This window comes from Mixophyes fleayi, chromosome 1 (assembly GCF_038048845.1).
Source record: "Mixophyes fleayi isolate aMixFle1 chromosome 1, aMixFle1.hap1, whole genome shotgun sequence".
Classification (NCBI taxonomy): Eukaryota; Metazoa; Chordata; class Amphibia; order Anura; family Limnodynastidae; genus Mixophyes; species Mixophyes fleayi.
In genome coordinates, this window is record NC_134402.1 from 344,191,947 (window position 1) to 344,207,340 (window position 15,394).

The window sequence follows — 15,394 nt, forward strand, 5'->3', positions numbered from 1 at the left end:
ATTTTTTTGTTAGTTTATTTATTTTATTAAAAATGCATGACACCTGTTTTATGTTTGAAGACTTCATTATCTAGCTGTAACAATAATACATTATGTTTATTTGAGTTTGTGTGTATGTATATATATATATATATATATATATATATATACCCCTGATACAGTATCTGTAATGAAATGTGCAGGGTAGCCTCTTACGGTGTCTCTTCTCTTAGAGGTAAATATGTAAAGCTGCAATCTGAGTTTTTCAGCGATTTTCTCGGGTGATGTATGAAAGTGCGAGTTGATAATAAATCGCCAGTAAAGTGTTTTTAACAAAACTTGTGCCCATGTGCATGCTGCCACTTGTAGTGCCACAAGTATGTACTTTAAATGATGTCCATATCTCTAAATGTTAGGCGTTGTCACATCAGAAAAAAATAATTATTGTCCCACTGGTGACTTTACAAGCTGTCAACATTCACAATGTCTACATTTTAACCTTGTTGGCCTAATGAACTGTGTCGACATTCTGACTGTCAACATTACATTTTCAATGCCAACATAGTCAACATTTCAACTACATTCCCTTGTAAATTGTAAATGTTCTTTATGGTTATGTGTATTTTTTCTCAACAATCAAAATGAATGGTAAGGAGACCTTACTGTAGCTGGATTGTCCAGTGTCGGCTCTGCTCACGATGTCAGGCACTTCTCTCTGGTCATATAATTTCTGCTGTGACCACAAATCTTTGTTCCTCCTCTAAAGTTGATGTTTGGGAGCAGCTTTCACCATTGGAATATTCCTTAAAATGTAATTCTCCAAACTAAATTACATGGCCGCCAGTGTCATGCTGGGACTTGCAGTTCTCCACAACAGCTGGAAAAGGTCAGTTATATAAGCAGCATTCTGCACTGTATCTGACTAAGCTTCCTGCCTGAAGCCGTTTACAAGGGCAGGAATTAATCAATTATACAGGCCCACCCATGTAGTACAGTGTTACTCAACCCTCCTGTCATTTTGATTAATTTAAGCTTCCCACTGAATACTCCTGGGAATGACAGGTCGACAAATTCAAGTGGCACCCGTATAATTAACAAGTATATGCTTGTTGACTGTAGAGTAGGCTTAAGGGACCTGTGGTATGCAGCTATTGTAGAACTACAAACTGCAGCATGCCCTGTTAGTCTCTCGCATACTTGGATTTATAGTATCTGGACAACTGTAGAGCTACAGGATACTTGCCTTTGCTGGAGTGCATAGTGGAGTGTACTGTTTAGACTATTTAGAAGTTTAGTGCAATGCAAATATATATGAACTACAAAAGAAATGAATAACCTAACAGGCTTCACTGCTGTCTATAGTGTCCTGATGTGGAAAGGAATAAATGGCAAAGCAAACATGACACTTTGCCTTGCTATGGCATCTTCTTTCTTCTCTTACGTCAGCCTTCTCGCCTATTTTGATTGGTGGCAACTCCGTCCATGAGGACTAATAATTTGCATGCAACTGAGCTTGCTCAACACGAGGGAACTTAATTAAGCAGTCATTTTTTTTGAGTGGGCAACTTTACGGAGGTGCTATAAACGACAGGCAGTAGGGCGAACAAAAAAACACGAAACTCACTTGCCCAATTCGTAATAAATGATGACAGACTTTAACAATGACAACAGTGTGCTAAGAAATCACAATCAGCAGTAAGAACGGCAGCCTGTTTCAGGGGCGGATCTAGAAAAGTACTCTACCCGGGGCGATTTAGGGGGGGGGGATTTAGGCCCCGCCCCTTTCTAAAATCTTAGGCTGCCGACGGCAGCACACTATGTGCAGGTTTGTCCAGCTGTGACAGGCAGGGACAGTGTGCTGCCCGGCTGCTCTGATTGCAGCACACTGTCCCTGCCTGTCACGGCTGGACGGACCTACAGCCGTTGGCAGCAAGTGTCTGCTAGGGAAGGCGATCGCCCCTATCGCCCCCCCCCCCCCCTGGATCCGCCACTGGCCTGTTTTGACGTCAATTTAAATTGCGACCTCTATATCAGTATTTTTAAAGCGACAGTGCTGGGTCCCTAACCCTAACTTTATTCTTATTCCTAACCCTAACCCTATTCCTAACGCTAAGCCTAAGTGTAAAAGTCAGGTTCGAAGAGAAGCGGCATTGCCGCTTTAAAAATACTGATACAGAGGTCGCAATTTAAAATTACGTAAAAACAGGCTGCCGTTCTTACAGCTGATAGTGATTTGTTAGCATTCTGTCGGGGACTTGTTTTGTCATTGTTAAGGTCAGTCATCATTTATTAGGAGTCGGGCAAGTGAGTTTCGTTTTTTTTTTATTGTGTTAGTCACTGTCGGTGTTATCAGCACCGTTAAAGTAACTACCACCATTTTTTTTAGCACTTCGCAAATCGTCACACATTGTCATTAGCTTTCTGCTACAAACTGCTAGATTTATTGAGAAGCACACCACCAGATTTATCAAGGTACCTGAACCTGGTCTTCAATAGTCCAAAGGTCCATCCTATAACACTCTAGTGAAATTATAAGCCTCAATAAAGCTGTGCTGAGCAGCAGTCTGTGTAACTAGACAGGAGTGACTCCCATATCTATAATCACCTGAATTGTCATGCAGTTTGCATATTACATTTAGTTAATATATATTTGCAGTTAGCACATGTGAATCATATAAAACAAGGTGTATAAACAAAGTAATTATTGTTTTTACAGCCAATCCTCCGACATTTCCCTTCTCTAAAACTTTGCATTGATTTCTAATTAGTACAGTATATAGGTGTCATGGCATGAACCAGGATAGCTTGCCAAAACACTCATTAGCTGCACATTCTGACAGCAATACATTTGGTGGTTGGTATAAATCTCTGCCCTGTGGTGAAGCAGTCTCCAACCAATATGTGTGCAATCCATAACATTAGATAGTACTAAGAGCCTATAGAAAGCTACTGTTAGCTCATGCCACTGCGCCTACTGGCTGGGGAAGCAGATATATGTATTTTTAGTGCACTTAACACTTAATGCCTTGAAAATGTTTCCTGTGTAATGCCTACCACTAATGAGCACAGACTGGAATGATCCTGTGGCCATAAAGTGTCACATAATAATTTGTGTAGCTTAGACACTGCATTGGAGATTGATGTTAAAGACTCCAAATCATCTCTCACCTGCTCATAAAGATGTAGGAAGTTGACACAATTTGTTTTCATATCCTCCTGATCGGAGAGGGAGTCCAAAACCAACTGCACTCTAAAAATAAGGACTCGGTTGGACCTCCACATACCTTGGTGCTGGTGCCTCTTCTCCTGTCTTCCAAAATACTCAATGTAAGGTCATAGTTCCCTACTCTCCAGTAATGTCAGAAAGAGTCCTGGACTATTGGGAGATTTTCTGGATTCCCGTGAAGGTAGGCCAATCTCGCTGTGCAGTGGAAGGGACTATTGCTAAACCATCTCCCGGTGACTACACTCCAGTCTGATCTCTCATGTGTCTCTCATCTCTTTCTGATGTCTCTCTGGCCCAGGGGACAGTGTCCTGGCATGCGGGTAGAAATGTACAAATAACACATAAACACATACTACTGTATCCCACACCAATTATTAAACTTGGACAAACCACGTTTAGATCAACATGCTCATTTCCTGTTGTTACTTACAAACTAATCTTCTATACCTTTCACTAGAAAAAGAAACGTTGACATCTGATACACAGTGCCAAATGACAATCAGCATCTGATTGAACAGAAGTTGCAGCCATCCAGACAAGGGTAGGAGGGGGGTTTGGAATAAACTGTGATCATTTTTTTTTTTTTTTAAAACAAATGTTTATCAACTGTCAGATAACATATACAGTGAGAGTCAAGTACATTTTACATCATGGAGAGTGCATTAGTTAAAGAACACTCCATATGCTAGAGAGAACAGAAGTCAGATTGTATTGAGGATACGGAAAAAGGAAGAGAAAGAAAGAAAGAAAGAGAAAAAGAGAAAGATAGGAAATAAAAGAGGTAGGTAGAAGAGTGGTGTGGCATAGATCATCCCAGTGTTAGGGGGGTAGAAAGCATAGATGGGGGGGGAGTGGGAGGAGGGTGTGACCTAAGTAAAGGGTGAGTGGTACTGGAAGTAGGACAACCATGGAACCCAGACTTTGTTAAAGGTTTTGGAAGAGTTACGTAAAATGCTGGTCATATATTCCATGCGGTAAGTTTGCTAGATCTTGTTAGTCACAGCGATGAGGGAGGGGGGAGCGACCTGCCTCCATTCAATGGCAATTTGACATGTGGCAGCAGAAATAAGTTTATTTTGGTGTCTAGTGGCCGAGGGAAACCCAAGGGGAAGAAGTAAAAATTTTGGATCAAGGGGTAGGGAAATTTGAATCACAGTTTCTATAAGGGATTTAACCTCACACCAGAAGGGGATCAATTTTGGGCAATCCCACCATATGTGTAGAAATGAGCCTACTCCAGAGCATAAACTTTAACATCTGTCAAAGGAATCAGGTAAAATCTTATGGAGGTGTCTAGGGACGTAATTCCATCTACAGAGAGGTTTATAAATATTTTCTTTTATTGAAACACAAATTGAAGCTGTGATAATTTATTGAGGAAATCCCTGTAAATAATCATGTCATTCTGCAAAGACCAACTGTGCAGTTTATTAGATCACTATGGGTACACTGCAAATTCCTCAAAGACTAGTATACTGCTCAAGCTTCAACTTCTCGGTAACATGTAATTATCCAGTTCATTGTTTTATAGTACTAAACAATATAAATGACACATTAACCTACTTTTTAACAAGAGTAATGTATTTTTCCCGGTCTATTCCCTATTTATATTCTATTCACCTTACTGACCATTGGTACATCTATAAAACCGCACACTCTACTGCTGGACAAAGAACACATTTGTGAACCACCAAACAAGGTAGTTTCTGGCTTGGGATATTGTTATGACTTAAGCTTGGTACACACTACAGATTTTTCCATCAACTTTTTATGCCGATCGATTTTACATCCAATCAATGGTCTGATCGCTCGGTCCATGGACTGCATACACACGTACATCCTTGTTTTAGATGATAAAAGGAAGAGCGGCTGTCCCATTAGAGACTTTTTGCAGCCATGTTGTCGTGAGCAATGATTGTAATTTGGTACTCACTGTCGTGGATCGGTCGGAAACTTATACACACTACACAACAGAAAGGAGATTGGAACGAAAATATTGAACGGTACGACCAACCAAATGAGGCGACAATCGTCCATTTGGGCAGGCTTTCGACCATCGTGTCACTACACACTTTTTAGGTCCTCTTCATTCCAACCTATTGGAGGACACCCAAACATAGTGGGCCAATGGCGAATGCCCACTTATTAAAATGACCCTGAAAAATTCCCATCATTATGAGAAATCTAAATTTCATAAGAGGTAGACAAGTTTCCGAAGGAGTGTAAACTAGCCTATGACTTCTCCTGCCACAGTCATAACAAAAGTGACTTATTACTTTGCCTCCTGTAACAAATAGAGCTAGAATGTTGGACAACAGTTGTACAGACTCTCTCACATGCGACTGGGATTCAAGAGTTTTCTACCTTTCATTGTTCAATCTCCTACTCATCTTCACAAAGGTTACAGGATCGAGTATAATCACACTCTGAAACAGCCCACACATTCTACCAGTTGTCATTGCTACCACCTTTGAAATTAATTTATGGAATAATTATTTTTGAAGCTGTCAGGCTTATCACCATTCATTCATCACTCACACAATAAAGCTGCTGTGTAAGGCTGGGAACACACTGCAGTCTTTTCCGCCAATTATCGGGCCAATCAACCAATAAACGACCGATCAGCCCGATATCACATTAGTGTGTACACTTAGTCTAGGTACACACAGGTCCAACCATTTGGTCAGATATTGTGAAAGTGTATATACCTACACGATGATATAAAGTCATCCCAAAGTGCCGATCAACGTTTCATTTGGTTGGTCATACTGTTTAATATTTCCGACCAATCACCTTCCAATCACCTTCCGATCCTGCAGTATGTATGCACTTTATGACGGTCGGCCAATAGTGGATCTCAGTGTGACAGGTCTCATTTCAATATGTGTCCACTGTCATCTCCCTGCAGCTGTTATGTCCTTGTCTGCACTGTTCCTACCTGAGAGAGATTCACGTTAGAAACTGATTTCTTGAGGGAACGGAGTTAAGACTTAACTCCTTCCAAAGCTTCCTTCCTAACAGATCAGTGTAATTCTTCTGTTTGCAGCACCTTGTGTCATCTAATACACTGACAACACAGCCATCACCCGAACACTGACAGCACAGACCCCCTGTACACTGACAGTGCACTGACAACACAGCCATCACCCGAACACTGACAGCACAGACCCCCTGTACACTGACAATACACTGACAACACAGCCATCACCCGAACACTGACAGCACAGACCCCCTGTACACTGACAGTGCACTGACAACACAGCCATCACCCGAACACTGACAGCACAGACCCCCTGTACACTGACAGTACACTGACAACACAGCCATCACCCGAACACTGACAGCACAGACCCCCTGTACACTGACAGTGCACTGACAACACAGCCATCACCCGAACACTGACAGCACAGACCCCCTGTACACTGACAGTGCACTGACAACACAGCCATCACCCGAACACTGACAGCACAGACCCCCTGTACACTGACAGTACACTGACAACACAGCCATCACCCGAACACTGACAGCACAGACCCCCTGTACACTGACAGTACACTGACAACACAACCACCACACGAACACTGACAGCACAGACCCCCTGTACACTGACAGTAGACTGATAACACAACCACCACACGAACACTGACAGCACAGACCCCCTGTACACTGACAGTACACTGACAACACAGCCATCACCCGAACACTGACAGCACAGACCCCCTGTACACTGACAGTACACTGACAACACAGCCATCACCCGAACACTGACAGCACAGACCCCCTGTACACTGACAGTACACTGACAACACAACCACCACACGAACACTGACAGCACAGACCCCCTGTACGCTGATAGTACACTGACAACACAGCCATCACCCGAACACTGACAGCACAGACCCTCTGATAGCACTGACAGCACAGACCCCCTGACAGCACAGACCCCCTGACAGCACAGACCCCCTGACAGCACAGACCCCCTGATAGCACTGACAGCACAGACCCCCTGACAGCACAGACCCCCTGTACACTTGTAACGCCCCCTGCGGGGAAAGACAGGGACAGACGCAACAGAAAATAACTCACCTTGTAAACGATGGTCACCTCCAGTCCGCTTCCGATTTCCCAGCTGCGATCCGATCCCAGCAGATCCGCAGTCACCTCCAATCACGTCCCTCTAAGATAGAGGCAGAGATTACGGCCGTGCCTACCAGGTAAGGGCTGTCCGAGACTACGGCAAAGGACAAGGACACGGTCAGTCCAAGCTCCTTGCCGCCTCCTCACTTTGTTCTTGCCAAGACGCGGGGGACTACAGGCACTGAAGGCCAAGACTAATCCGAGGACTAATCCCGCCTCAAGTGCCTCACACACCTGCCGGTGAGGGCCTAACCGAAAGGAGGAATCGAGCGTGATACTCACCGGGACACTCCCACTTCCGATCCGGTTCTCCTGCACCTTCCCGACTCCTGCGGATGACAAGACACACAGCCTCCCTCTACGCTCTCCGTGAACTAAGATGGCACCCACAAACTGGACTAACTACAACGGCGACCCGACCCTAACAACGTTCTAATGGTCGGCAACGCAACTAAGTCAAACACTAGGACTAACTAAATGTGGTGCACTAACGGAACTACTAGTTACACGCTACGGGGAACACCAGCCGGTGTTCACAGCCTAAACCGGAGGGCGGTTCCTAACCCCCTCACCCAGGTCTTACCAAGAAGCTGCCTTCTTGCTATGGAGTCACACACAGGCCCTAAGTACGGGTTCTTTAAGCCCGGCTGAGGCTCAGTAAAACAGCACACTAACCCGCGGGCCGACTGCCGCACGGAACAGCCGATCGAACTGAACCGCCCGACTGCCTGTACTCGGGTATCTCACACGTGTCCCCACGTCCGGAACCACAGGTCCACCTGCACGGAACCGGCCTTGAGGACCCTTGATCAGAACCACGGCCGCCCCTGGAACTGCCTCAAGGTGTGCTGTACTGCCACCAACTCACTCAGCCACCCCCTCTGGGTACCAGTGTGACCCCGGGGACCTAAGGGACAGGGAAACTACATGTGTTCTCCCCTGACTATGTGTATGCTGGTACTTACACTTGTCCCCCCACAGCACAGGTTAGCACAGGAAAACCACAGGAAACAAGAGCCTACCTTTAATGGGGGCCTGACGTCTTGCCCCTGGACACAGTTAGATAGCACACCAAAATACTGTAACGTAAACTACACTCGCCACACAGACAGAATAAATAAATACAGTATACAGTAACTTGCCCGCTACTTACCCGAACACACCGCTGCTAGCCAACCAGCAGGTTGCTACAGCACCACAGGAGCCTACGCTCGACCGTACCTCCTAACCACGTGTGCTCACCTCACACAGGACCGCGCCTACTCTCACGAGGCTCCTACGCCTCTACCTCACACCACCAGGGCCTTATGCCCTATACACCATGGGTCTCTGCCCAGCTACACACAGAGCCTTCTGCTCTGTTTCCTGGGCCTCAGCCCCCTCTCTACCTCAGGGCTCTGAGCCCACTCACTAGGGCCTTATGCCCTACTACCTAGGGGGGTCCTAGCCCCTGCCTGAGGCCTGTGGCCTCTCTAACTAACTGAGGGCCTTGTGCCCTTAATAACCTACAGGCTACCAGCCTCTAACCAGGCCCTCTGGCCTTCCTATGGCCTCTAGGCCCCTAACTACCTAAGGGCCTTGTGCCCTTGTACCTCCTGGGGCTCAGAGTCCCCCTCTCTAACTAACAGGGGCTTGTCCCCTTTATATACATATACTAATGGCCTACTGGCCCACTAACACGTTGGGGCCTAGTGCCCAGGTCCCTGGGCCTTGTGCCCCTACTTTATTGTGCCACGGGCCTTGTGCCCGAATGTGCCAACGGGCCTAGTGCCCGAACTTAACGTTGAGTATACTTACCTGCTCTGCGCAGGATACTCAACTTGACACGCCGTCTTCTGTTTCTTTCTTCTCCGGGTCTTCCAGACCCTCCAGCCGGCGGCGCCTCTTCTCCTCTTCGGCGCTGTTAAAGGCTGCTTGGCGGGGGCGCTCTCAGCCCTTACAAGGGCTCCCCGCCGACGTTCTCCGCTCCGGCGGCTTGATTGAAGTCTTCTGGCGGCAGGGTAGCTCACGGCCCTTACAAGGGCCCCCTGCCGCCGCTGCTGCTGGCTCTGTTGATGGACGTCTGGACGAGACGTCCTCTCTCTTCCCCGCCGACGGACTTCTGCCAAAATGGCGCCACCCGGCGACTTATATAGTCGCCGGCGTGACGTCATCCGCCGGCGCGAGCGCTGATTGGCTCGCGTCGGCGCCAATCTTTTGAATGGCCGGGCGCGAGCCGCGATTGGCTCGCGCATCCGGCCGCTGATTGGCCAGCGGGGAAAGATGAGCCCTGATTGGCTCATCCTTCCCCCGCGCACAGGACCTGCAAAAAAGAAGTTATACTCACCGCCGCTGGATCGATGGACGGGTGAGTACTTCTCCTCTTCTTTCTTGTAGCTGGGCACCATCGGGGACCTCTTCAGCCCCTCCAGGGGCACAGCGCTGCCGGATATCTTCGCCCTCTTCACGGGCACCGGCTCTGACATCTTCTGTCCCTCCACATTTCCGCCGCCTTTTTCCATTGTGGTCCCCACAATCAACGTCTTCTCCTCTACGTCCACCTCCAAGGGTCGCTTACCGGCATCCCTGACTTGCGTCCACCGGGTCCTTCGCGGTAAAGCCCTCTCGCGCAGGATCCACACCATCCTGGCAACTTCCTCGCCCGAAGTCGGTATCCAGGGAGTCTCTTCCTCGGCACCTGCCGGAACCTCCCATCCGTCCGATACCTCCTCGGTTGTGCGGGAAGCTTCTTCAGAAGGTGACAACATCCACCACTCTCCAGCTGCGCTCTCTAAAGTACAGTCTTCTTCAGGCAGTACTTCTTCAGCAGCTCTCTCTTCCGGGGTACTGATGGCTTCCATCCTCTCAGGTACCACCGGGCAGACATCTTCACATGTCTCCGGACACAGCGTTGCCCCGTGGAGGGTCTGCTCAGTTCTCCCTTCGTCTTCAGGGACCAACTCTTCCACAGCCACGGACAAGTCGTCTGACGTATCCGACGTCTCCAATACCCCGGCTCCAGCATCCGGCTGACGCGGGTAGTCCTGTCGCGAATCTTGCTTGGACGGGACGATCACCTGCGATCCAACAGTCAGCAGGCTCTGCCGATCCTTCCCTCCGGATTCCGACTTCTCTTGAGACCATGGATGGAAGGCTTCCTCGTCCTTCCACTCGAAGACTTCTACGTCTTCCCATTCATCGGAGACTTCTTCGTCCTCCCATTCATCAAAGAGCTCCTCGGTAACTGGGCACTGGTATGCGAAGTGTCCAGGCAACCCACACTTCCAGCACAGCATTTCTTCCACCGGTTGCCGTTTAGTACCTTTGTTCTTCTTCTTCCTTGTCTCACAACGTTCCAGGATTTGCTTCGTGAACGCTGCCACTTCGTCACGAGAGATGACACAGCTGTATCCCTCGTACAGCGGAATGATCCCCCGATGAGCCATCGTTGATCCTGCCGACTACGCCAAAATGTAACGCCCCCTGCGGGGAAAGACAGGGACAGACGCAACAGAAAATAACTCACCTTGTAAACGATGGTCACCTCCAGTCCGCTTCCGATTTCCCAGCTGCGATCCGATCCCAGCAGATCCGCAGTCACCTCCAATCACGTCCCTCTAAGATAGAGGCAGAGATTACGGCCGTGCCTACCAGGTAAGGGCTGTCCGAGACTACGGCAAAGGACAAGGACACGGTCAGTCCAAGCTCCTTGCCGCCTCCTCACTTTGTTCTTGCCAAGACGCGGGGGACTACAGGCACTGAAGGCCAAGACTAATCCGAGGACTAATCCCGCCTCAAGTGCCTCACACACCTGCCGGTGAGGGCCTAACCGAAAGGAGGAATCGAGCGTGATACTCACCGGGACACTCCCACTTCCGATCCGGTTCTCCTGCACCTTCCCGACTCCTGCGGATGACAAGACACACAGCCTCCCTCTACGCTCTCCGTGAACTAAGATGGCACCCACAAACTGGACTAACTACAACGGCGACCCGACCCTAACAACGTTCTAATGGTCGGCAACGCAACTAAGTCAAACACTAGGACTAACTAAATGTGGTGCACTAACGGAACTACTAGTTACACGCTACGGGGAACACCAGCCGGTGTTCACAGCCTAAACCGGAGGGCGGTTCCTAACCCCCTCACCCAGGTCTTACCAAGAAGCTGCCTTCTTGCTATGGAGTCACACACAGGCCCTAAGTACGGGTTCTTTAAGCCCGGCTGAGGCTCAGTAAAACAGCACACTAACCCGCGGGCCGACTGCCGCACGGAACAGCCGATCGAACTGAACCGCCCGACTGCCTGTACTCGGGTATCTCACACGTGTCCCCACGTCCGGAACCACAGGTCCACCTGCACGGAACCGGCCTTGAGGACCCTTGATCAGAACCACGGCCGCCCCTGGAACTGCCTCAAGGTGTGCTGTACTGCCACCAACTCACTCAGCCACCCCCTCTGGGTACCAGTGTGACCCCGGGGACCTAAGGGACAGGGAAACTACATGTGTTCTCCCCTGACTATGTGTATGCTGGTACTTACACTTGTCCCCCCACAGCACAGGTTAGCACAGGAAAACCACAGGAAACAAGAGCCTACCTTTAATGGGGGCCTGACGTCTTGCCCCTGGACACAGTTAGATAGCACACCAAAATACTGTAACGTAAACTACACTCGCCACACAGACAGAATAAATAAATACAGTATACAGTAACTTGCCCGCTACTTACCCGAACACACCGCTGCTAGCCAACCAGCAGGTTGCTACAGCACCACTGGAGCCTACGCTCGACCGTACCTCCTAACCACGTGTGCTCACCTCACACAGGACCGCGCCTACTCTCACGAGGCTCCTACGCCTCTACCTCACACCACCAGGGCCTTATGCCCTATACACCATGGGTCTCTGCCCAGCTACACACAGAGCCTTCTGCTCTGTTTCCTGGGCCTCAGCCCCCTCTCTACCTCAGGGCTCTGAGCCCACTCACTAGGGCCTTATGCCCTACTACCTAGGGGGGTCCTAGCCCCTGCCTGAGGCCTGTGGCCTCTCTAACTAACTGAGGGCCTTGTGCCCTTAATAACCTACAGGCTACCAGCCTCTAACCAGGCCCTCTGGCCTTCCTATGGCCTCTAGGCCCCTAACTACCTAAGGGCCTTGTGCCCTTGTACCTCCTGGGGCTCAGAGTCCCCCTCTCTAACTAACAGGGGCTTGTCCCCTTTATATACATATACTAATGGCCTACTGGCCCACTAACACGTTGGGGCCTAGTGCCCAGGTCCCTGGGCCTTGTGCCCCTACTTTATTGTGCCACGGGCCTTGTGCCCGAATGTGCCCACGGGCCTAGTGCCCGAACTTAACGTTGAGTATACTTACCTGCTCTGCGCAGGATACTCAACTTGACACGCCGTCTTCTGTTTCTTTCTTCTCCGGGTCTTCCAGACCCTCCAGCCGGCGGCGCCTCTTCTCCTCTTCGGCGCTGTTGAAGGCTGCTTGGCGGGGGCGCTCTCAGCCCTTACAAGGGCTCCCCGCCGACGTTCTCCGCTCCGGCGGCTTGATTGAAGTCTTCTGGCGGCAGGGTAGCTCACGGCCCTTACAAGGGCCCCCTGCCGCCGCTGCTGCTGGCTCTGTTGATGGACGTCTGGACGAGACGTCCTCTCTCTTCCCCGCCGACGGACTTCTGCCAAAATGGCGCCACCCGGCGACTTATATAGTCGCCGGCGTGACGTCATCCGCCGGCGCGAGCGCTGATTGGCTCGCGTCGGCGCCAATCTTTTGAATGGCCGGGCGCGAGCCGCGATTGGCTCGCGCATCCGGCCGCTGATTGGCCAGCGGGGAAAGATGAGCCCTGATTGGCTCATCCTTCCCCCGCGCACAGGACCTGCAAAAAAGAAGTTATACTCACCGCCGCTGGATCGATGGACGGGTGAGTACTTCTCCTCTTCTTTCTTGTAGCTGGGCACCATCGGGGACCTCTTCAGCCCCTCCAGGGGCACAGCGCTGCCGGATATCTTCGCCCTCTTCACGGGCACCGGCTCTGACATCTTCTGTCCCTCCACACACTGACAGTGCACTGACAACACAACCACCACACGAACACTGACAGCACAGACCCTCTGATAGCACTGACAGCACAGACCCCCTGACAGCACAGACCCCCTGACAGCACAGACCCCCTGACAGCACAGACCCCCTGATAGCACTGACAGCACAGACCCCCTGACAGCACAGACCCCCTGTACACTGACAGTGCACTGACAACACAGCCATCACACGAACACTGACAGCACAGACCCTCTGATAGCACTGACAGCACAGACCCCCTGACAGCACAGACACTCTGATAGCACAGACCCCCTGACAGCACAGACCCCCTGACAGCACAGACCCCTGATAGCACTGACAGCACAGACCCCCTGACAGCACAGACCCCTGATAGCACTGACAGCACAGACCCCCTGACAGCACAGACCCCTGATAGCACTGACAGCACAGACCCCCTGACAGCACAGAGCCCCTGATAGCACTGACAGAACAGACCCCCTGACAGCACAGACCCCCTGATAGCACTGACAGAACAGACCCCCTGACAGCACAGACCCCCTGATAGCACTGACAGCACAGACCCCCTGACAGCACAGACCCCCTGATAGCACTGACAGAACAGACCCCCTGACAGCACAGACCCCCTGATAGCACTGACAGCACAGACCCCCTGACAGCACAGGCACAGCAGCACTCAGACACACTGATAGCACTGACAGAACAGACCCCCTGACAGCACAGACCCCTGATAGCACTGACAGCACAGACCCCCTGACAGCACAGACCCCTGATAGCACTGACAGCACAGACCCCCTGACAGCACAGACCCCCTGATAGCACTGACAGAACAGACCCCCTGATAGCACTGACAGAACAGACCCCCTGACAGCACAGACCCCTGATAGCACTGACAGCACAGACCCCCTGACAGCACAGACCCCTGATAGCACTGACAGCACAGACCCCCTGACAGCACAGACCCCTGATAGCACTGACAGCACAGACCCCCTGACAGCACAGACCCCCTGATAGCACTGACAGAACAGACCCCCTGACAGCACAGACCCCCTGATAGCACTGACAGAACAGCCCCCCTGACAGCACAGACCCCCTGATAGCACTGACAGCACAGACCCCCTGACAGCACAGACCCCTGATAGCACTGACAGCACAGACCCCCTGACAGCACAGACCCCTGATAGCACTGACAGCACAGACCCCCTGACAGCACAGACCCCCTGATAGCACTGACAGAACAGACCCCCTGACAGCACAGACCCCCTGATAGCACTGACAGAACAGACCCCCTGACAGCACAGACCCCCTGATAGCACTGACAGCACAGACCCCCTGACAGCACAGACCCCCTGACAGCACTGACAGAACAGACCCCCTGACAGCACAGACCCCCTGATAGCACTGACAGCACAGACCCCCTGACAGCACAGGCACAGCAGCACTCAGACACACTGATGTACCTCAAACAGCTCCGCTCACTTGCCGACAAGTGTCAAATCAAATAATAGATGAAGAGCATAAAATCATTAAAAATCGTTATAGTATGTACATGGGAATCGACATGCTGATCGGGACTTTTTTTTTTGTCGTTGCTAAAATTGGTGAAACTAACGTGATGGGAGAATTTTCTTGCAGTGTGTACCTAGCATTAGATGATCAACGATTGTTCAGCAGAACTATAGATGTTGTTCAGCTATGGAAAGACATCCTTCCAATCCTGCAGTGTGTATGCACTCATGATCAGGATCTCCATAGAGTTTACAAAGTTGTCATCTATTCAGCAGATGGTTATGACAGCTGATGAGCACAGATCTGAGTGTAAATCCTTTAAAAAATGTATAATGTGTATGCATGCTGTTTGGGACTTTTTTTTCAGTCGTTAGTCAAATCGTTATAGATAAAACATTGGTTGGAGAATATTGTAGTGTGTACCTAGCCTAACACTCAAAGACAATGTACTCCAGCAGACAAAGGTCTAACATTCAAGCAACAATAAAAATAATCTTCCCTTC

General features: G+C 50.0%; 1 long non-coding RNA gene across 1 annotated transcript in view; it reads left to right on the forward strand.

Annotated features, from left to right (window-relative positions):
* The window catches only part of LOC142108784 (uncharacterized), a 218,098-nt gene that overhangs the window by 118,186 nt on the left and 84,518 nt on the right, over positions 1–15,394 (forward strand). The window lies entirely within an intron of this gene.